Source organism: Mirounga leonina, unplaced genomic scaffold, assembly GCF_011800145.1.
Source record: "Mirounga leonina isolate KUSES-001 unplaced genomic scaffold, KU_Mleo_1.0 Mir_223114, whole genome shotgun sequence".
NCBI lineage: Eukaryota > Metazoa > Chordata > Mammalia > Carnivora > Phocidae > Mirounga > Mirounga leonina.
In genome coordinates, this window is record NW_023270594.1 from 1 (window position 1) to 11,602 (window position 11,602).

General features: G+C 38.4%; 1 pseudogene; it reads right to left on the minus strand.

Annotated features, from left to right (window-relative positions):
• Positions 1–2,111: 2,111 nt before the first annotated feature.
• LOC118026205 lies at positions 2,112–3,979 on the minus strand (annotated as a pseudogene).
• Positions 3,980–11,602: the final 7,623 nt, after the last annotated feature.

Genomic DNA, 11,602 nt, shown 5'->3' on the forward strand with positions numbered 1-11,602 from the left:
TTTGTTGTGGGTAAGTCATACCAAGGTCACTTCCAAAAAAAAAAAATGGTTAACCCGTAGAGTCTTCATTCTCAAATTAGCATCACGTGTCTTGGCACTTTGAATTAGTGAAAAATGTTATATCAGTAAAGTAAATTTCACTTGGGTGCATATAAATCTAAATAATTTTATATTGGCACTTCTGTATGTCTGTTATGAAACAGTTTTTTTGTTTGTTTTGTTCTTGTTCAGTTCTTGTTTGAATTTTTTCAGGTCCAATCTATCAGTTATTTTAAAATTTTCTATCAAAATGCTTCTCGGCCCAATTTAGATGTATAACCATTTAAATACAAAGGAAAGCGCCACTGACCCTTCCTGTCATGGTCTTCGGGTAAGAAAGGGCAGGGTTTTCTCATCCTAAAAGTCCTCCTCCTTTGACTGAATAGATGGTAGTCTGTAGGATGGCCTACTTAAGCTAAAAGTTCACTCTTTAGTACTTAAAATAACCTTGTTCCATTTTCTCTTACAGGACCAAAAATTGAAAATCTATACTCATAGATTATTTCTATATACTACATCAGCTCTTTGTAATTAGTTTCTTTTGGCTCAGCAATTTTCTTCCTCAGTAATTAGAGATGTTGCAAACCACAACATGGGATTTTTCTTAGAAGTAAAATGAAATACCTTAAAACTTTATAGAAATCAAGGCTGATATAATTTGTCTGAAGGGAAAACAAAAAGTATAATCAAACATTTATTAATGTGTGGGTGTGGTGAAATTAGGCTGCACAAAAATTAATAAGCTTTGGTATTCATATTCTTATATTAATGGTGTGCAATAACTTGAAAACATATTTTTCTTTGATTCAAGAACTAAATGAAGATAGTTCTTCTAATACTATGGGTCCGGAAGGAGATTCTTTCATTAAAGCATTAAAGTTTCTTTATATAGAACTTATTTTTTTAAAAGACTTATTTATTTATTTTAGAGAGAGAGAGAGTGGGGGTGGGGAGAGGGAGAGAGAGTCTTAAGCAGACTTTTCACTGAGCGCAGAGCTCAATGCAGGGCTTGATCTCATGACCCTGAGATCATGACCTGAGCCAAAACCGAGATTAGATGCTTAACTGACTGAGCCACCCAGGAGCCCCAATATATAACTTATTTTTAAACTAAAAGCTAGGATTCTGAGGGCCTTGGCAGCCCACATAATTTATAATATTGTTCTGGTTATGATATCTACAAAAACTTTTGCTCATTGGTTGGTCTTGTTTTTGCCTATATAGCTTTGCTTTTGATTGGAGTTGAAAAGTTTTATGCACAGAATGTGGTAACGTTTGCCTTGTTGAGTACTGAGAGAGAAACTTTGTTTTGGTTAAACATCACTCTGGTAGTACCGTATGAAGCTGAGATTGGAAATGGGCAGAGAAGGCTGCATGCAGTCAAAGGAGTGAATTGTAAAAAGAAAAAGGAAAGAGGGGGAAAGTAGTGGTCATTATTGGCATTTAGAGATTTACTACAGGGTCTTTGAGATACTCCATTAATTCATACAGTGTCTTTGTGAACTAGGGTCTTACAGAGAACTATAGAAAGAAAGCTTCTGGGGTGCCTGGGTGGCTCAGTCAGTTAAGTGTGCCTTCAGCTCAGGTCATGATCCCAGTGTCCTGGGATCGAGCCCTGTGTCAGGCTCCCTTGCTCATTGGGGAGTCTCCTTCTCCCTCTGCCCCTCCCCCTGCTCGTGCTCACTCTTGCACGCTCTCCCTCTCTCTCTCAAATAAATCAATCTTAGAAAAACATATAAAAAAAAAGCTTCTTATAATTGTTACTGTCTCTATAATTTATTTCTCAAAATGAACAAAATAAATGTTAAATTTCAGTAACAATATATTTACTTGATTAAAAACAATTTTTAAATTATCATTAAAGAGAAATTTTCATATTTAAAATTTGTCATGTCAGTTGTACTCTTTTAATTTCAAAAAAGATAAATAAAAATTATATCATCATTAAAATAATTTGAGTTTTCCTAAAATTCTGTAGTTACTTTTTAAAGAAGAGTTTTATTTGTTAAAGATTTATTTATTTATTTTAGAGAGAGAGAGTGTGTGTGCACAGGAGTGGGAGGGGCAAAGGGAGAGGGAGAGAGAATCTCAAGCAGACTCCCGAGCCTGACATGGGGCTCGATCTCACAACCCTGAGATCATGACCTGACCCGAACCAAGAGTCAGACACTTAACCGACTGTTGCCCCTAAAGAAGAGTTTTAATAATATTTGTTGAAAACCTGTTTATAACTATCACCACTACATTACATTAAATCCTTTTAATTTTTATCCCAGTAATTTCAAATTTTCTGTATCACAAGGATGGGGATAGAAGGAAGTTTTATATAAGGACTCAGTTTTGTTAAGCAAATGAAGAGTATGAATAGCATTTATTTTTTTTATTTTTTGGCTGGGTACAGTATACTTTATTTATTTTTTTTATTTTTAAAGATTTTATTTATTTATTTGAGAGAGAGAGAGAATGAGAGAGCACATGAGAAGGGGGAGGGTCAGAGGGAGAAGCAGACTCCCCGCCGAGCAGGGAGCCCGATGTGGGACTCGATCCCGGGACTCCAGGATCACGACCTGAGCCGAAGGCAGTCGCTTAACCAACTGAGCCACCCAGGCGCCCCCAGTATACTTTATTGATGGTACATGACAAGGTAGGACTCCCCAAGCCCCTCCCCTTCTTTAGGAATCTGGGATAGAAACTGGAAACTGTGGAGGTCAGGGGATTCTCAGTTAGGGGGTGAGTTGGGGCAAGAACTCCCCAGCATCTGACAGCCTCTCTCTTCCTCTTGCTCTTGCTGGGGCTGGTGTTCCGGGGGGGGGGTCTTACTCCTTGGAGGCCATGTGGACCATAATGTCCACTACTTGGTTGCTGTAGCCAAATTCATTTTCATACCAGGGAATGAGCTTGAAAAAGTGGTCATTGAGGGCAATGCCGGCCCTGGCACTGAAAGTGGAAGAGTGGGTGTCACTGTTAAAATTGCAAGAGACAACCTGGTCCTCAGTGTAGTCCAGGACGCCCTTGACGGGGCCCTCCAGCGCCTCTTTCACCACCTTCTTAATGTCATTGTATTTAGCAGCTTTCTCTAGGCAGATCCATGCCTGACACATTGCAGGTGGGGACACAGAAGGCCATACCAGTGAGCTTTCTCCTCAGCTCAGGGATGACCTTTCCTACAGCCTTGGTGGCACCAGTAGAAGCAGGGATGATGTTCTGGGCAGCCTCTTGATCATCATGTCACAGCTTCCCAGAGGGACTGTCCACTGTCTTCTGGGTGGCAGTGATGGCATGGAGTCATAAGTCTTGAGTCCCTCCATGATGCAAAGTTGTCAAGGATGACCTTGGCCAGAGGGGTCAAGCAGTTGGTGGTGCAGGAGGCATTACTGACAATCTTGAGGGAGTTGCCATACTTCTCATGGTTCATGCCCATCACAAACATGGTGGCATCAGTAGGAGGGGCAGAGATGATGACCCTCTTGGCCCCACCCTTCAAGTGAGCCCCAGCCTTCTCCATGGTGGTGAAGACCCCAGTGGACTCTGCAATATACTCAGTACCAGCATCACCCCATTTGTTGTTGGCCGGACATCACTCCTGGAAGATGGAGATGGGTTTTCCATCGAAGAAAAACCAAATTTCCCTTTCTTAGCCTTGACTGTGCCGTTGAATTTGCCATGGGTGGAATCATCCTGGAACATGTAGACCATGTAGTTGAGGTCAATGAAGGGCTCATTGATGGTGACAGTATCCACTTTGCCAGAGTTAAAAGCAGCCCTGGTGACCAGGCACTCAAAATGGCCAAATCCATTTGCTCCAAACTCCACTGTCGTGTCTTGGGGACTCGGCTGGCACTGCACCAGAAGATGCAACTGTGTGTCGAATGTGGAGGAGGAGAGAGCCAGCATTTAATTTATTAATGTGCTCATACTATGTATATCAATGACTGGTGTGACTTTTGGGATGTTTCTTCATTTTGTGGGTCTTCGTTTTCTCACCTGGAAAATAAATGGCATCATATATTATATGAGCTCTAAACTTTGTATTTAGGAGACAGTAGATTTTTTATTCAGTCCAAATCCGATAGCAAGGTGTTCAAGGCCTTTCATAGCTAGAAATCTTTAGTTATATTTTAATTTACTTTCACAAATCCTGTTGTAGTATTCACCATTCTCTAGACTTACAGATTGGGCCGGAAGCAGAAATGTAGTATGCTTAGCTAATCTCCACGCGTATCCCTATTTACAGTTCTTCCTGTATTTCCTATCCTGGTCAGTGGGATTACTGTTAACCTTGTCATCCTATGTAGCAGGCTCAGTGCTAAGTGCTTTACATGCATTCTTTTCTAATTCAGCCTCATGACAACCCTATGATATGTCGGCACTATTATTACCTCCATTTCACAGAGGAAACAGAAACCCGTAGAGATGAAGTCATTGCCCAGCATACACAGCTGAAATGAGTCGAAGCCAAACCTCTCACCCAGGAGTGTTTTCAAAGCATATGCAAGCCTTAATTTCTAGGTGATATTGCCTTCTCTCTATGCAGCTCCCAAGTCCTGTTGATTCTACCTTGTAAATAAGACTTGAGAGCCTTTCCTCATCTGTCCTTCCCTTGCCCATACTTTAATTTAGATTCTTCATCCTCATCATCCAGACTATTGTGTGAGTCTCCCGTTTGGTCTTCCTGTACCTCTTCTCTCCTTGTCTAACATAGGAGTAGATGATTCAGATCATTTAATGCTTTCCTTACTACCTATAGGTTAAACTATAAGATTCTCAACATTTGTAGTCTGTCCCCAGTTTATATTACCTGCTCACTTTCATCTTGTATTATACTGTAGACTCCTTGAGTCTGGGGGCTAATATCTTTGTATTCCTTGCAATATTGTGGACATAACTGCTTAGAGAATGGTTGTTGACTTAATGAGGTAGACCTAGGCAGGTTCTTAGCTTGGCAATTCAGAAAATACTTTCCTAGAATTAAAATGAATTACTCTCTGTAGTAGCTATAGTAAGGTTATTTTAGTATATTAATAATTCACACATTATTATTTTCATGTAGTAATAATTCATATAGTCCTCCAGTAATATTAATTTGAATTAATCAGATTTCAAGTTATTACCTACAGTTGTTCTGAGTTCCTGTAGAATTCTTTTTTCCAGAAGGGAATTAACAGAATTGAGACATAACAAAAGCTTACACATTAGGTTTTGGACATTTATTGTGGTACAGAATAAAAATTAACAGTCATTGACTTCTTGGTAGAAATTTGATTGAGTCAAAAATTTATGTTATTTACTTTGTGTAAGTAAGTCTGTAATCAGGATCTTTTACGGTATTCAAAATGTACCAATGATTCATGAACCACCCCTAGAGATAATGCGGATAACTGGTGTAATCCTATACTTGGTTTTGTTTTAATTTGCAACACGTCTTTTTAAGTCTTTTTAAATCTAAACTTTTGGCAGATATATTGAAACATGGTAAAAGTTATTGGCTGCCAGTTGTGACTTTTTTTAATAGAAATGTTTACATCATAAAAAGTTTCTTAACAAATGTATAGGTGGGTAAGTTTTCATGATAGATAAAATATTTAAAATAGGCTTCATTTAATATCTCCATAAGTGTCAATAACTGTATTTTTTGTGTGTTTATTCATGATTTTTAAAAATCGAGGTATAATTCACAAACAGTAAAATTTACCCTTTTACAGTGTGCAATTCAGTGGCTGTTAGTATATCCACAGAGCTGTATAGCCATCACCTATCTATAATTCCAGGAGATGTTTTTACCACCCCACAAAGAAACCAATGCCCATTAGCAGGCACTTCCTTTCATGTCTCTGGCCAGCCCCTGTCCCTATTGATTTGCCTATTCTGGACATTTCATATGGATTTACACAATATGTGGCCTTTTGTGTCTAGGTTTCTTTCACTTAGCATGTTTCCAAGGTTTATCAGTGTCGTAGCATGTATTAGTTCTTCGTTCCTTTTTATAGTGGAATCCTGCTCCATTGTATGGCTTTACCACATTGTGGTCATCCATTCATCAGTTGATGGGCATTGGGAGTTTCCACTTTTTGACTATTACAAATAATGTCATTATGAACATTTGTACACAAGTTTTTATGTGAATATATGTTCTCTTTCTCTGGGATATAATCCTAGGAGCAGAACTGCTGAGTAATGTGGTAAGTCTGTATTTAGCCATTTGAGAACATGCTAGACTGTTTTCCAAAGTGGCTGCGATATCTTGCATTCCCACCAGCGGTGTAGTGTATGAGGAGTCCAGTTCTTCCATATCCTCACCAACACTTGGTATTATATGTCTTTTTGATGATAGCCATTCTAGTGGGGGAGAAATGACCTAAGATAAGTGAGTTTCCTTATAACATAGTACTAAATTAATGAAGGCAATAATTATTTTCCAGTTTGCAGAAAACTAACTCAATTTACATTTTCTTCTATAATTATTAAATAATTGAAACCTATTAGTTATACCAGCTCCAGATACATAAAATTAAATGTTCTTTAAAAAGTTGCTCATGGGCACCTGGGTGGCTCAGTCGGTTAAGCGACTGCCTTCGGCTCAGGTCGTGATCCTGGAGTCCCGGGATCGAGTCCCGCATTGGGCTCCCTGCTCGGCAGGGAGTCTGCTTCTCCCTCTCCCACTCCCTGTTTATGTTCCCTCTCTCGCTGTGTCTTTCTCTGTCAAATAAATAAATAAAATCTTAAAAAAAAAAGATAAATTAAAAAAAAATAAAAAGTTGCCCATGTAAATGTTTCATAAATGTTTCTGGTACTCCATCACCTAAATACATGTGAGAACTACTATTTTTATACACTTAAGGCATAAGTGCTTAAGCTCACAGAACACTTGCTTTTTCTTTCATGGTTCATGTTGATTGTGAAAGAACAATTCTTTTGTCAATATATTCACATTGATTCAAATAGGATTAGAAGTGTAATTGAAAATAGCATTTTAAGTCTTTCCTTTTAAAAATATGCAAATGTTGCATTTTAGTAGGTTCACATAAATGGGTAAGGCAACTTTAATGAAAGGAAAATAAGCTATAATAAGAAATGTCTTGTGCTAGTTTTGGTAGTATTCACTGTATTTTAAGTAGACAAATACTAGTAAAGAATGAGCAAATAATGCTTTTAATCATTTTCTTCAATTGGGCCGAGATAGAGCCAAGAAGCTTCTTTAAAGGCAGTTAGTGAGAGAGAAGGCAATTAGAGTACTTTGAATGGTTCTCTGTGCTAAACGTCATACTTGGGCTTTTTGTTGATTTGTTTTTTTTGGGGTTTTTTTTGGGGGGGGAGCATATACAGCTAATTTGACTAATTTTCTCAAATATTTTTTGAGATGTATGTAAGAATAAGGATTAAGTTTTAATATTAGAATAGGCCTTGTGCATGGGGTAACATGATTACTGTAGTAGAGATCCTTTCTTTACCCAAGCTGCTGATTGGGAGTTAAGTAGACCTCAATCCATGCCTCTCCTTTAATAGTACTAATCACCAGTGTTCCTAAGGTTGTAAGAGCATAATTGTCGGTATTCTCTTACATAATGGGTAGGAAAAGTTGTTTTAATTGATAAATAATCTGTGTGTGGTAGTACATCTATATTCTTTTCCTTATTTGTTAGTAGGTATGATGTCCTGCAAACTAATCTTATAGCCCTTAGGTTACTAAGGCATGTCTGCTCGGAATGATAGTGATATTTCTTCATATAGATAAACCTCGTTTCTTTTAAAGTAATGATTTACAGGGTGTCTGGTTGGCTCAGTTGGTTAAGCGACTGCCTTTGGCTCAGGTCATGATCTCAGGGTCCTGGGATTGAGCCCCGTGTCAGGCTCCCTGCTCAGCAGGGAGTCTGCTTCACCCTCTCCCTCTGCCCTTCCCCCCTGCTCCTGCGCACACACTCTCTCTCTCAAATAAATACATAAAATCTTCAAAAAAATAAAGTAATGGTTTATGGTATTATCCAAATGCATTAAGAAGTTTTCTTTTTTTCATTAAGTAATATCTGTGCTCACCATGGGGCTCAAACTCACAACCCCAAGGTCAAGAGTCACATGCTCTACTGACTGAGCCAGCCAGGCGCCCCAATCCAAATGCATTTTTTTAATGTTACATTAGTTGCTTAAAAGAAAAGAACATTTGCAGGGGCAGATGGCAGTAATGTGACATAATGGATGGTAAAGGATCAGTGCTAACATAGGTGCCTAGGCCAAATAAAATAGATAAGGAGGAGCTGATCGTGCTTGAGGATGAGAGTGACATCACAGTGGCATGGCAGAGGAGGCGTGAGTCCTGAGTTTCCCTCATTCAGGCTCATGTTAGGGCCGGTAATGAATTCTTTGTAAGTGTTGTATTACATTTGGGGGGTGTGTGTAGGCTTCCATCCTTAAGTCGTACAATGTTAAGAAAAGACAAGATAACCTGTCTAGAAGATTCGGGGGTTGGAGCTACATTTTTTGTCATTGTAACATTTTAGGGTTATAATTTCTAAACAATTGGAAGGATTTCCATCCAGAATAACTTGGAAATTCCTGGGAGATTCTCTGCAAATATATTATTTCTTTCAGTCATATCTGAAAGATATCTGTTAATATCTGTTAATATCAGTTAATATCTGTACTCAATTTGCTAATTGTTTTTTAGAAGAAAAATGTATCTGCATAAGTGAAATTGGTTTGGCCTTTGTATTTAGGCAGGCTCTTCTTAAATTTTGTTATCAGGATTAGGTCAGTCTATAGAATGAGCTGATTAACTTTATATAAGGATTATGTATTATTTTAGGCTTTAACTTCTAAAAATGAACTCATCCTAAATGACTTTGAGAGTATATAGATAAGTGACTGTTTTTTCCAGTCTCTGGCTTTGAGTCTCTTCAGATAGTCTTTGTCTTCTTGAAATACTTTTTGTAATGTATGTTTTCCTAGAGCCAAAACTCTGTAGATTTTTAAGTCTTTAAAATAAATTTGTATACAGTATTATAGACTTTTTTTTTAAAGATTTTATTTATTTGTTTGACAGAGAGAGCACAAGCAGGGGGAGCGGCAGGCAGAGGGAGAGAGGGAAGTAGGCGTTCCCCACTGAGCAGGGAGCTAAATGGGACTCCATCCCAGGACCCTGGGATCATGACCCAGCCGAAGGCAGACACTCAACTGACTGAGCCACCAGGCGTCCCATTATTATAGATTTAAAAAAAAATTCCCATATATGCAGTTATATCACTCTTTCATTTATGATGTTCCATAAGGCTCACTTTTTGATACCAGTCTTCCTAAAAGTGTCATGATGAAGATCACTACAAGAACAATGTTTAACTTGAAAATCCTCCTAAATATTGTTTCCTCTGTATAGTGGGATTGTGGGTAGTTTTAATTCTGTAACATTTTCTTCTCTATTTTGGTTCATTTTCTACAGAGAAAATAAACACGTAGTAGAAATAAACGTGATCTTAACTGCCAGGGCAGTGGGTCTGTACACAGTAGTTTTTCCTCTCTGCCCATCCCCCATTGTCAGTCCCCCGACTGGTTAAGCAAAAATGAGGATGGGTGCATAATCAATGTTTCTTCATGATTGTTTTCTTAGCTCACAACAGGGATTCTGAAGTATTCCATTTCATAAAGTAGCCAATTATAGACATACTGAAATCATCATTTTTTTGCTCCTGGAAGGATGGTCTTTGCTTACAGAGAGGAGAGAGAGATCACAGTGCCTTTCTTTCCTGAGCAGAAGTGTAAACTGTTGACTTCTCTTTCTCCTGCAAAGAGAGGACCTTGCTTACTTCTCCCAACTTCCCCTTTCAGGAAGAGGGAGGAATAAGAGAGGAGGTAAACTGAGTATAGTTAGTACTGACTGCAATAATGTGTCAATCCCGGAGATCTGGTGTGCAATTTTTAGGTAGTCAAAGTATGTAGCCATAAGGGATTCTATCTGGGAATTAAAGTGCAGTGAAGTCATTTGGCATTAGTTCATTTTGGAGTTTTGAGACAATTGACTGGCTTACTGCAAAATTTTAATTTGAAATCTGTTTTGAGGATTGATGACCTCTCCGAAAGATCTCTCGTAACTATTCAATTAGGACATGAGATTTAGCCAAGTATTGATGTGTTAATTATACTGGATTAGCGTCTGTGCATACACATACACACGCACTGAAATCTCATTGTCCTCTAAAAATGTTATTTTTTAATGATTTGACCTCTTTTTATATACTGTTAAGAGACATTAGGATGCAAATGCGGTACTGTGAGTTTTACCTCAACAATAAAGGTATTCTCTTTTTTCTTTAATCTTTAAGAGTATACCAAAGCCTTTTGCAGTGACTTCTGATACAGGACAATCTCTTAGAAGTACTGCTTTAATATTTTATAGTGACAAGGAGAGTCACAAACACTGTAGTTACATATTTTTTTCCTCTGTTGATTTAAGTAGGATTATACAACCTCTAGGGTGATGTGCCAATTCAGCAAAATGGCACAGACCAAAAAGTAAGGAGGTTAATGTAAGATGAGGGAGAAACAAAAAAAATAGGACAAAAGAAAACGCAAGATGAGAAAAATTCAGTGAGGAAGTTTTACTCAGGTACACGAAAAGAGTTTTTTTCCTCACTACCCCCAAAGAATAGAGCAGGAATTTTTACTTTGATTATTCATTATTAAGCAAATAAAAGTAGTGGCCAGAATGGATACAGGAACCCATAGCAAATCTAATAGAGAAAAAGAGAAGGAAATGAATTTACAAATCTAAAAAGGAATACCAGGGGAGGCGCCTGGGTGGCTCAGTCAGTTAAATGTCTGACCCTTGATTTCAGCTCAGGTCATGATCTCAGGGTTGTGAGACTGAGCCCTGTGTTGGGCTCCATGCTGGGTGTGGAGCCTGCTTAAGATTCTCTCTTTCCCTCCACTCTGGAAAACAGTATGGAGCTTCCTCAAAAAGTTAAAAATAGAGCTACCCTACAACCCAGCAATTGCACTACTAGGTATTTACCCAAATGATACAAATATAGTGATCCAAAGGGGCACCTGCACCCGAATGTTTATAGCAGTAATATCCACAATTAGCCAAACTATGGAAAGAGCCCAGATGTCCATCGACAGATGAATGGATAAAGAAGATGTGGTAAATGTGGTAAACGATAAAAATCAACTCCTCTGTGAAATTCCCTTAGCTGGCTTCCATTGTTCGCAAGGTAAGTTACCTTCTTCTTTCTTCAAATCGTGTGTGACTTCTGCCTGCCTCTCCAGGCCTGTGGCCTTACTCCTTTGCTTCCTGCACTCTAGCCAGACCGATTTTTCTGTTCGTCTCACACACACTGTCCTCTTTCACTCCAGGACTTTTGTACATCCTACTTGTTTTGCCTGGAATGCTGTTAACGCTTGTTTTGAGCAGTTAATTTCTTCGTATCTTTAGGTTTTAATTCAAAATTTCGTGTCCATGGGGAAACTCTCCCTTAATCTTTACAGACTTGGTTTGGGTATTTATGTCATATGTTTTCATAGTTCTATACCTATCTATCTATCTATCTATCTATCTATCTATCTATCTATCTATCTA